Source organism: Trachymyrmex septentrionalis, unplaced genomic scaffold, assembly GCF_001594115.1.
Source record: "Trachymyrmex septentrionalis isolate Tsep2-gDNA-1 unplaced genomic scaffold, Tsep1.0 scaffold5, whole genome shotgun sequence".
Classification (NCBI taxonomy): Eukaryota; Metazoa; Arthropoda; class Insecta; order Hymenoptera; family Formicidae; genus Trachymyrmex; species Trachymyrmex septentrionalis.
The window spans coordinates 2271602-2284854 of NW_017305672.1; the positions used below are offsets into that span (position 1 = coordinate 2271602).

At 35.4% G+C, this 13253-nt stretch overlaps 1 pseudogene; it reads right to left on the minus strand.

Annotated features, from left to right (window-relative positions):
- Positions 1-9211: 9211 nt before the first annotated feature.
- LOC108751561 lies at positions 9212-12920 on the minus strand (annotated as a pseudogene).
- Positions 12921-13253: the final 333 nt, after the last annotated feature.

Sequence of the window (13253 nt, forward strand, 5' to 3'; positions counted from 1 at the left end):
CATGAGACGTTTCCAGGTCGTGTACTCTCTCGTTTAGGTGCTCAGAATTGGCCCCCTAGATCGTGTGATTTAACACCATTAGATTTCTTTTTATGGGGTTATTTGAAATCACAGGTCTATGTCAACAAGCCCACAACCACCCGTGCATTAAAGGAGGAGATTCAACGCTGCATCAACGAAATTCAGCCACATTTATGCAAAATGGTCATGGAAAATTTCGACAAACGAGTGCGTATGTGCATGCAAACCGTGGAGGCCATTTGCCCGATGTGTTATTCCACAAATAATCCTATCCTATGTACTTTATGATTCAATAAAAAAATAACAATCATGTAGTGATAGTAGTGCCACAACGTTGGCAGCACTGGCGCAACGCAGCCACGACATCCGTGTCCGTGCGTGCTCGGCAGTACCTCGCGCGAACGTACAGAGGAACGATCTCTTCTTTGTTTCACTTTGCTGTAACTCTCATATATACTAATAAACCTTAGCAGTTAACTCATTCGTCACTGTACTCTAGCTAACCTTGCCAAAATCCAACAAAGGTTATGGGCCCAGGTACCGTATCTACTACGCGGATAGTGACGTGAGTGAATAGTATAAGAAAAGAGATCGCACAGAACGTTGTCGGTAGCCATTGTTTCCTCGTTCGTTTTCTGTGAAAAGAAACGTGGTTCGCGCATACAGTGCTCGTGATTCGTATCGAAAGTTTTGACAATTTCCACAAGTGAGTGTTCCTCGAAACTCGTGAAGAATAAGTGTTTCGTAGAACGAAAAGTGAAAGAGAACTTTCGAGAAGATTGAAAGAGAACCTTCGAAAAGATTGAAAGAGAACTTTCGAGAAGATTGAAAGAGAACGTTCGAGAAGATTGAAAGAGAACTTTCGAGAAGATTGAAAGAGAACCTTCGAGAAAATTGAACGAAGATTGAAAGAGAACTTTTGAGAAAATTTTGTTCAAGGGCGAAGCGCCGCATCATCGTGTAGACGAACTTTTCCGCTCTACACATCCGCAACAGGTAACTTGGTCGCGTCGGTAAGGAAGAGCACGCGATTTTCCGTAGGCTTGTCGAGCGACGCTCGTGAGATAAACAATGACGGAATACAAAGCTTCGATTGAAAAATTAAACAGTCTCAATTACGCTTCTTGGTCATATCAGATGAAATTATTACTGATGGAAGCGGTTTTATGGACGATAATCGAACCTGGAGAAGATGAACCTGGCGAAGCAGCGACCGCAAATGAAAAGAAAACATACGTGTCACGTCAAGGAAAAGCACAAGCAAGGATTGCCCTTGCGATCTGCGACGAACAACAGATGCACATTCGCTCCCTCACGACGCCAAAACAGATATGGGAAGAATTGCAAAAATTGTACCGAAAGACAGTAAATTTCGCACTGTTCAGTTAAGACGAAAATTGTATTCTCACAAATTAAGTGATTATGAAACGGTGGGGAATTACTTAGGACAGGTAAACAAAACTGTCACGGAATTATCAAGTATCGGTGATGCAATCGAGGACGGCGACTTAGACATGGTGATTCTATGCGGACTGACAGATGACTGGGATACTGTCGTGTCGGCTCTGTGCAATTTACCAGAGAATGAATTCACCTGTGCAACTATCAAACGACGCCTATTGGCAGAAGACTCCAGACGTCGGGAAAATACCAATTCAAGTAAGCTATCTGCAATGTTTACGAAAGCCGAGAAAGCAGTTACATCGAAAAATCAGAATCAGAAAAAGAAAAATGAAATGAAACAACATACGACAAAAGGAAAAAATCAAAAGAGCGAGATAACATGTTTTTACTGCAAAAAGACAGGTCACATTGCAAGAAACTGTCAAAAACGGTTAAACTCAGAAAAACAAAATGTTATAAACATGAGTGCGTTTTGTGGATCGACAATAAAGTGTAAGGACACGTGGATCATCGATTCTGGCGCAACGCATCACATGGCTCCGAAAGAAGAATATTTTTCGACGATTGACAAGAGTTCTCACATCGAAGGCATCGCATTGGCAGACGGAAGAAAAGCATCCTCAATGGGGAAAGGTGCCGTCAGTGCGGTAATCAAGTCAGATAATTCAGGATCTGTGGTTAAATTTAAAACAGAAAATACTCTATTAGTACCAGATATTAAATGCGGTATTTTATCGGTGAAACAGCTTATTGAAAATGATAGAGAAGTGTTATTTAACGAAAAAGGCTGTTTTATATATGACAAAACTGGAAATTTGCTAATGGAAGCAAAAGAGAAAAATCGCTTATAAGTAATGCATACCGAACCGATGAAAGAAAACGAAGTCGTTCTAAACTCAATGACGCGAAAAGAGACAAAATCGGAATCGCTCGATTTGTGGCATCGAAGAATGATGCATGTTAGTAAACATAAAATCTTGGAGATGGCAAATGCAAATTCGGTTATTGGTCTGAATTGTAAGAAGAGTTCCCCAACGCCTTGTGACAGTTGCCTAGCGGGAAAATCTACGCGTCAACCATTTCCGAAGAAACCTACAGACAGTGTAGACAAAAGAACGAAAATTCTTGAGCTTGTTCACAGTGACCTCATGGGTCCTATCGATGTTCCAAGCTGGGGACATAAAAAATACATGCTCTCCATCATCGATGACGCGAGCAGATATGTTTTTGTGCGCTTTCTAGAGAATAAAGGTGCCGCACTAAACGAGTTTAAGAAATGGAAAACAGAAATAGAAAAGCAAACAGGAAAGTACCTAAGAAGAATTCGTACAGACAATGGTCTTGAATTTTGTTCGAAGAATTGGACCGAGTTTTGTGAATCTACAGGGATTCGACACGAAACAACGATGACCTACACACCTCAACAAAACGGCATTGCCGAACGCTTCAATCGAACTGTACTGGACCTGGTGAGATCTCAAATACAGGAAAGTAACTTTCCAAAGAAAGCATGGGCTGAATTGATATTCACCGCAACGTACATTCGAAATCGCATTACAAATACCCACGACAATCAGAAAACGCCGTACGAACTATGGACGAGAAAGAAGCCCAGCGTACGACATTTACGAGCAATCGGGTGTGAAGTTTTAGTACACATTCCAAAACAAAAACGTTTCTCGAAGCTATCCAAAAGGGCAGAAAGTGGAATTCTCATTGGATACGCAGTGTACGGGCGAGGCTATCGAGTTTGGATGCCAGCCACACAAAAAGTAGTGGAATCACGTGATTGTGTTTTCAAAGAATTGTCTTCAGAAGAACCATTACCCCCAAAGGATAATGTGCATGAAAGTGCCGAAATACAACACTTCTGCGATTCGACTCCAAATGAGTATAAGGATGACGTAAACGAGGATAGCGATCCGGAACCATCACAAGAAGATGAGGCACAAATCCCCGAACGCAAACGTCGTGGAAGGCCGAAGAAGGACACGACAAAACAGAAAACAGAAGCAGTTAGAGAGCACAAGATGACACTTCGTTCTTCAGAGATGTCTATTCAGAACGTGGATGCAAATATCCTGACGACTCAAAAAGAAGAGCCTGACGAACCCCTTACCTATCGCGACGCAATGAATTCAAACGAATCCGCCCAGTGGTTAGAAGCGATGACAGAAGAAATGGAATCACTGGCAGCACACAACTCCTGGGACTTGGAAGAATTACCTCCCGGTGTCACCCCTGTGAAGTGCAAATGGATATATAAAAGAAAGACTATGGCTGATAAAAAGGGTTTCAAGGCGCGTCTAGTGGCTAAAGGATATAGCCAAAGAAAAGGAATGGACTATGAAGATGTATACGCCCCTGTGTCCAGCTTTGAGACAATGCGTCTACTGGTGGCAGCTAGTGTTGAGAAAGATTGGTACATTGATCAATACGACATATTATAAAAAGCGCTTATCTCCATAGCAATTTGAAGGAAACCATATATATGGAGCAACCGGAAGGGTTTAAACAAGGGAAAGGCAACTTAGTCTGCAAACTAAAGAAATCATTGTACGGACTGAAACAAAGCGGAAGATGCTGGAATGATCATCTCAACGAATCTCTGAAAAGTATGGGATTTATTCGAAATGAGACCGATCCTTGTGTTTACCAACTAAACACAAACGATTGCAGAGCAATCATCATTGTCTATGTGGATGATATGCTCGTCATGACTGAGAACAAAGCAGCTAAAAATAAAGTCAAAGCATTGCTCAGCAGCGGCCTTGAAGTAAAATATATCGGAGAAGTATCTGAAATGCTTGGCGTAAAATTTGAACGAGAGACTTCAGGCTGCATCACGCTTTCTCAAAAGGACTATATTGACAAGTTACTTACTCAATTTGGACTCGAGGATGCGAAAGGAGCGAAAACACCGATGGAAGCAAAACCATGCTTGGATGAAGATAAGGAACTCGAAGATACCCCGTATCGCGAGCTGATAGGAGGGCTGCTCTATCTTTCACTGAGGACACGGCCCGATATTACCTTCGCAGTGACAAAATTAGCCCAATATTCTTCTAACTATAATCGAAGTCATTGGAATTCGGCCAAAAGGATCCCTCGATATCTTAAAGATACAAGAGATTACAAATTAAGTTATAGACCTACAGGTCAGAAACTCTCAGCATTCGCTGATGCGGATTGGGCTACCTCAAATGAAGACCGCAAGAGTACAAGTGGCTATATCGTAATGTTAGCCGGATCACCCGTAACTTGGAAGAGTGCAAAACAAACAATTACCGCACTCAGCACGATGGAGGCTGAGTACGTATCAGTAGCAACATGTGCAAGAGAGATCACATGGATCAGAAATCTACTAAAATCCTTAAGCCTCGAAGAGCTGATTGGAAAAAGTACTCAAATACTATGTGATAGCCAAACAGCAATTGCACACGCAGAAAACTACATCAGTAACTCTCGAACCAAACATATTGGAATAAAGTACCATTTTATTCGAGAAAAAGTAATGGACGGTACAATCGAATTAAAATACGTAAAGACGGACGAAAATCTCGCAGACATCCTCACCAAGCCGTTGAACAAGAACCTGCATGAATTTCATTGCAATCGGATGCTACGAAGAGGAACCTCATAAACAAGATGCTACGAAGAGGAACCTCATAAACAAGAAGAATCATTCGAAATGTCAATCACTAAAGGAGATCCTTCCGAGGGGGGGATTGTAGTGATTCATACAGCCACAACGTTGGCAGCACTAGCGCAACGCAGCGACGACATCCGTGTCCGTGCGTGCTCGCAGTACCTCGTGTGAACGTATAGAGGAACGATCCCTTCTTTGTTTCACTTTGCTGTAACTTTCTTATAAACTAATAAACCTTAGCATTCAACTAATTCGTCACTGTACTCTAGCTAACCTTGCCAAAATCCAACAATTTTCTTATTTTTAATTTTATTTTTGCTTTATGTAATTTTACCTCTTGTTAATTGTAATATATTCTTTGGTTAATTTTAAAAAAATGTGTCGACTCTTGCTTTGCCCTTTACTTATTATTATTTATTTTAAATATAAAAAGATTACATATCTCTATTATCTTTGATAGAATAATATATTATAAAATAATGGATAGAATTATATTATAAGAAAGAATAATCATATTTTCACTCTTTTTTCAAGACAAGCTAAATTTTCAATCTCTTCGAATGAGATTTCACTTCAAGAAATTTAGAAAGTATATAAAGTTGCCTTCTTGATCAATTTTATAATATTCTTTAAAAATAAAATAAAATATTGTTTTGAGTATAATATAATGAGTTTTTCTAAAATTTAGAATAGATATATTAAGATCATTATCAACAAAATGTTCTTTGTTAAAAATAATCGTTATTTAAAAGGGAGAATGTAAATTGACAAAGGGAATACCAAGTGTCGAGGATATTGATGTGCTTAAGCGAAAAGGGTGTTCTTAAGCGAAAAAGAAAAACGATGTCCAGCCGCGTTTTAGCTATTAACAATAGTTCGGAAGAAATTAATTTTTTAAATAATTGTTGTAATAATTTAAAAAACATGTATAGGAAAACACCAATATCTTTATAAATTTTATTTTATTTTACTGAATGTTAAGGTTAAAATTATATCTTAGTGGATGATTCTGAATCTTGGTGATTTTTTGAACGCAGCAAGTAGACTTGCGCGCCAGTCGAAATGTTCCTCACTTTAGTAAGTATTCGATTCATTTCGTGCGCGCAGCGATTCTTCCAACTGAAATATTTCAATAAAATTTACCAATACGGAAAACCATAGAAATGTTCATAATGAAATCACATATGCTAATAGAGTCATTATTGTTACTGGGTAAGACAAAACAACATCTTTGTCGCTCTCAAAACAAAATATAACTGATTGGCTGAAAATTTATGGTTAAATTTTATACAAACTACAATTGACTGATGAAAAAGTCCCAAATTTCCAAATTTTCTGAACGAGTAGAGATTAATGGAAAAAAATTTGTGGCAGAAATGATTCATAATTTATATAATACATTTGAAATAAATTAATATTAAATAGGCAATAAAAATTATTTTCGGTAATAATTCATTAATTGTCAATTGTCAGTGTAATAAAGTGAAATATTAGAATTATTCTTGTTAATACCTTCTTGTATGCATTCTTCCGCTAAAAGTAAAATTTTTTTCCCAAATGAAAATCATGAATCATCTATAATAAATTCCGCAATTTTCTTTCCAATAATCTCTGCTCTTTCAGAAAATTAGGAACTTTTTATTTTTTCAGCCAGTTATAATTTGTACGAGAGCAAGTCAATAAGTTCTTAGAAAATCTGTTAGAGGACACTCGCAGTATCATGTCACATTACTTTTTGATAAGTAGCATCTTTCAGCTGATTACTATCAAATTTTGTGGAAATTCATCGCGTGGTTTTATTTCTATAGACGATTAAAGCGAACAACCTTTGTATTTTTTGCAAAATGGAAAAAAACGAGTTTCGTGCAGTGATCAAACATCTACATATGAAAAGTTTAACGGCGAAAGAAATCAAAGCCGAGTTAGATAATGTTCATAGCACATCTGCATCAGCGTTAACGACTGCATACAATTCGATGAATGAATTTAAACATGGTCGTATATCCACATGTGATGCTTCGTTCGGGATGTCCAATTGAGGCTGCTACGCCAGAAATCATCGATAAAGTCCACGATATTGTTTTGACTAATCGACGAGTGAAAGTGCGCGAGCTTGTTGACAGGCATATCACATGATACAGTGATTTCAATTTTGCACGAACAATTGGATATGAAAAAGCTATCGACAAGATAGGTGCCACGTTTGCTCACTGTGGACCATAAGCGCGACCGTGTGACGATTTCAAAACAATGTTTGAAGATGTTTTAACGTAATCCAGATGAATTTCTGCGTCGATTCATTACTGTGGACGAAACATGGATCCATTACTTCACACCCGAGACGAAGGAACAGTCAAAACAATGGACTTCACCGAGTGAACCAGCTCCGAAGAAGGCGAAGACCGTGAAGTCGACTGGAAAGGTGATGGCCACAGTTTTTTGGAACGCGATATAATTCATATGTAGTAGATTACCTTCCGTCGAAGCAAATGATCAATAGCGATTACTATGCAGCCTTATTGGACCGTTTCAACAATATTTTAAAGAAAAAAATGTCATTTGGCGAAGAAGGAAGTTTCATCAAGACAATGCATGGGTTCACATGTGCCCGACACCGATGGCCAAATTCAACGAATTCCATTATAAATTGCTTCCCCATCCAGCATATTCACCAGATTTAACTCCCTACGACTATTTCGTGTTTCCTGAAGAAATGATTCGGAGGAAAGAGATTCACTACCAGAGAGCAGCTCATCGCCGAAACAGAGGCTTATTTTGAAGGGTTGGACAAATCATATTATTCGGACGGCTTGAAAAAGTTGGAGAATCGTTGGATCAAGTGTATCGAGCTGAAAGGAGACTATGTTGAGAAATAAAAATGAATCGATCAAAAAAAAATGTGTTTTACTATGTTTTTCTAAAAACTTATTGACTTGTCCTCGTAAAATTTGACCCCAAATTTTCAGTCCATTAGTTATATCTTGTTTTAAGCATGACAAAGATGTTTTGTTTTTCTCAGCATCAATAATCGCATTTTCCACTCTACCATATTAGCATATGTGATTTCATTATGAACATTCCTATCGTTTTCCATGTTGGTAAATTTTATTGAAATATTTTTTCAGTTCGGAGAATCACTGCGCGGACAAGTGAGTCGAATGCTATTGAAGTGAGCAACATTTCAACTGGCGCGCAGTCTACTTGCTGAGTTCAGAATATTATCCGAGATTTAGAATCATCTACCCAGGTGTAATTCTTAATTATTATTCTTAACATTATTATGTTATTCTTAACATTCGATGAAATAAAATAAAATTTATAAAGATATTGATATTTTCCTATATAGTACGTTTTCCAAATTATTACAATTTAAAAAATCAATGTCTTCGAAACTATGGGCCAATGACTGAAATAGCCGGATACATATCTTTTTTTTTTCGTTTAAGACTTACTGTCTATAAAAAATGCATGAAAATCCTCAAAACCGTCATCTGGTATTTCCCTTATAAATAAATACCCCTATCGAAAAAGATATATTAAGATCACAATTGAGAATTGAAATTGTAACTGAGAAGTTAATAGGAACTCTAATGAGATTTCCGAAAAATTTCTTATATAAAATCTCATTAAATTATATGATAAATAGAAGTTTTCATGTCTTAATTTAAGATTTCTAGTAAACCTCAAGTAACATTAACATACTATAAGTATAGTATAATATTATATGTCATATTGTACACATTTACATTGTTGAATGGGAAATTATAATGGTTTTATTATTTAATATTTACTGAATTTTATTTTATTTAATATTTAATTTTTAAAAAATTTACTTAAAATATTTTATTTTTAGTTTATATAACGTACAAATAAAACGATATGAGTCTTCAAAAAGCAATTTATTAATAGAACAATAAATTAGCCACAGCCGCAATATAATTATTTTCATTGTTATTTATATAAACACAAATTTTTTCTATATTTTCCGTTGCAACTGTGCATAAGTCTGCATCAATATCTATGATTTTACATAAGAAACTACTACCATATGACACAGCATTAATTTTGTTACATATCGTCAGTGCTATATTTTCTTCGAAATCAACAACAAAATAATAAATTTTTATATATGTTCCATCATTTAACATATAAGTTATTTGATCGATTATTTGGTAATAAACACGAAGTGTAAAAACAATCGCATTTTATCATTCGATAATGGTTTCTTGTTGAATATTTTGAAAGATTATACTTTGATGTTACATCATGTTCAACAATATCGCCCGAACCAAAATACGTAATGTTTTCACTTTTTGTACATTTTTTAACTCGCATTGTTATGAGATCTTCACAATTTTTTGTTGTTGTTTCAGAAATATTGTAATCAATTCTACTTTCAGCAAATAAAATAAGCATATTATATTGAATGTTTGTATATTTAACAATTTGTTGATTGATTCCTTTCGCACAGTGTACAGTCTTCAATAACTTATTATTACCAGGTTCAAATGGAAAAGTAGAATGGATCGATAATCGGCCCCAATTATATACACTTTTACAAATATGTAATAATTGATGTATATTATTCTTTTATGTCATGGCATGTTTTCCGTACAGTGTCTCCATACCTAACACAAACTTATGTAGCGACTCATTAATTTTGTTTAATTCCTTGATTGATAGAGAAGTTCTTAAAAGACAATGTAAACTTTTAACTAATAGAAATCAATGTTGCATAATTTCATTATTTAATACAGTTTGAAGTAGAGGTATACTGTAATATAATATCCAATTTTCCCATTCTTTTGCCTTCCAATAATGTCTATCTGTTAGTGATCTTGTTAAACGACTTAATTTGGAGCTTGTATTTTTAGCAAAAGAGTTTAATTTTTCAAAATTATTTTTCGATAATAATTTTAAAATATATTCAGTTATTTGTTTCATTACTCCGACTAAATAACAGTGTAAATGATCCGGCATAAAACCATCTATTATATTGAAAAATTAAATTAATTAAAGGTGTTACATATTTTACACCTCCGATAATATTTTCATTTTGAACAGCCTATTCTCCGTATCTTATCATATATGTAATCTCTCTATCTATTGGACGATACTGAAGAATAGGAAATCTTACACATCCATTTTGCCATTTCCCAGGATGCATATACTAACTATAAGAATTATAACTATTGAACTGTACTAATCTCTGCATTGGAGCACGAGCTACAGCATCGACACAAGATACTAACATATTATATAATATATAATTTAAACATTCGTTTTTCTCCATTGATTATACATTCCCTTTTCATTAATTTTATTTATTTCTTTCACAAATATATTTAAAAATATACTCATCTCCGGTTTATTTTTCAAACCACATTCCACATGTGATGACGTTTTTCAATCAGGTTTTTCATTTAGGTGGTAACTCATTTATTTGTATTTGCATTATGGCCATATAGAATCTTAAGAACTTTGAAATCTTGGTGCACCATTAATATTGAATATAGTAGTGACATATCGATATTCTCCTCATTTTCAGATAAGTTTTTTACAAACATTTTATAACAATATCCATCATAAATGTTTTCAATCTTTTCAGTTTTGTTAATTCTCTCGCTCACAATATAATTATAATAATCTCCATAAGTCTTTATAAGGTTTGTTTGAAACAGATATCTGGAGATACTAGTAGTGTCTCGGCGCTAAGTTACGTGCAGCGACGCTGTCGTGGCTACTTTACGCGAGCCGAATTGCGCCTGATCGAGATTATCGGATCTCAATAAGGCCCGTTCTACAATATATCGGAGTCGAGCGTCGTACGCATGTGCACTGGATTGTTGGCTGTCGAATGAAGTTGTTGCAAGTCGTTATCGGAATAGAAGATGATCAATTCCATCATTTCCATCTTTTCCGACTACGATTAGATGAAACATAACCTTCGGACACATTTGTGTATGGATAAACAGATATTTTTTATATGGATATATTTATATTATGGAATCACTGAATGTAAATGAAATAATTATTGATTTTTTTGTTTGCGAAAATCATTGCTTGTATAATATGATTATAATATGATAAACGCGAAGTGGATTTTAAAAATGTTAGCAAAAAAAAGAGATCCGTGGCAAAAAATATTCACAAATTTGAGAAACTGTTATGATATAAATATGTCAGGTAATTTTTTATTTGTTAAATTATTATTATTTAATATAAAAATATTTTGTAATTTAATTTTTTTGTATCAAACTTAAGAAATGCCTATAAGAGCTGACACTGGGTGAATTTGTGTATATAAATTTATTCAAGTTTAATAACTCCGGCGATCGGAGTTGAATAAGTGCGATTGTGCCTAAAGCTACATTATATATAATATTAGGTTCCGGTTATTTCAAATTATTATTATTAGGCGTTAGGAACTCGAAAGCTCATTGCCGCAAATACCAAATCTCGCCACTGTTCCCGTCCCTGAGCAAGATCCCTCCATTTGTGACCCTCGTACCCCATTTCGTTAAGGTCCATTCTAATATTATCTTCCCATCTACGTCTTGGTCTACCCAATGGTCTTTTCCCATCCGGTTTACCAATTAGTATTTTATATGCAATTCGATTCTCATCCATACGCGCCGCGTGACCTGCCCATCTTAATCGACGCGATTTTATGACATTAATAATATTCGGACTATTATATAATTGATGTAATTCTGCGTTGTGTAATTTTCTTCGGTTATTTCAAATATTGATAAAAATACTTTCAGTCGATATATTTTCGCGTAATTAAATGTTTAGGTTATTTAAATAATATCAAGATTGTCGTTGAGAAACTGTGAGCATATTGATGCGTTTTCGCATAAAAAAGTAAGTAAAAGTTTGACAAAAAAAGTGTCGCTCTGCCACATAAACCGTGATTAGTCATTGAAATCGATGACAATTCAGGTTAAGAAGTTGGTCACACCGACAAAATATTGCGATGCAAGCATACACTACAGACACTGCAGTAAAATTTTCATTCTGCTTTATTTAGATCTATCAGAATAGCGGCTCGCATTAATTTCGCATCCGCAAGTTCCTCAATGGGAAAATGAATTCCTTCGGATCAATTGCTGGATTCACATTGGACGTGCGTCGTACGACGCATTGCAACCAATTAGAAAACAGGATTTTCGTATCATCGACACGAAATAAAATTCTGCTTTCTGATTGGTTGCAGAACGTCGTACAATGCACATTGGATCCAGTGTGAATCCAGTAAATGGAACATAGGAAAATAAATTCCTTCGGATCGGAAATCACATACAGGGACATTGCCGATTGTGTTTTATGTACTCATTTTAATTTTGATTTGCATTTTGGCCTTTCTGTATATTATATATACGACATTCATGGTCTGATCATATTGACCTATGCACAATAGAAGGAATAAGGAATTAGGAATAAAGAATAAATAATTTTGAACAATCAGAAACCGTATATTCTGATGTATTCGATTTCGGATAGTTGAAATTGTTTATTCTTTATTCCTAATTTTTTATTCTTTCTATTGTGCATAGAGCCTAACTATGCGCTTGTAGGAGATAGTTTTTTCCGTTTAAACTAACTTAACGAGATTAGTTTTTATGAGTACGAGTACGTTCGGGGAGCTCACTATTAACGCTATCGAACGCTAACGTTGTTCGCAGAACTTACCAACACTACGAACGCCATCCATGACATCATTATCGGTAGTGTTTGCCGCCATAACTTGCACTACGCTCTTGCCTCCGAGGTAGTGCATGGGTAGCATTAGCGTTTCATGAACGCTAGCAGTAGTGAAGGTAGTAAATTGTTTTTTTGCCATTTTAGTTTCCTATGGTTTCCTGTCTCTTCTGTTCCCGCCATTTTTATGATTTTTATACATTAAAACATGCACATATTAATAAATTACGCTATTTTTATCACGCAATTTTTTAAACATTAATCTCAGATAACAACTTTAAATTATGACAAATATGTGCAAATAAGTAACATAAAAATTTTATTTTAAACTTAAATATTAAATTTTATACCGTACAGTATAATTTCAAAGAAAAAGAGGATTATCTTGAAATCAAAAATTATTTACAGTGATGAAGAGCAGGTACGTTCGGGGAGACGCTATCAACGCTACCAGTGCTACGACGTAAACGCTAAA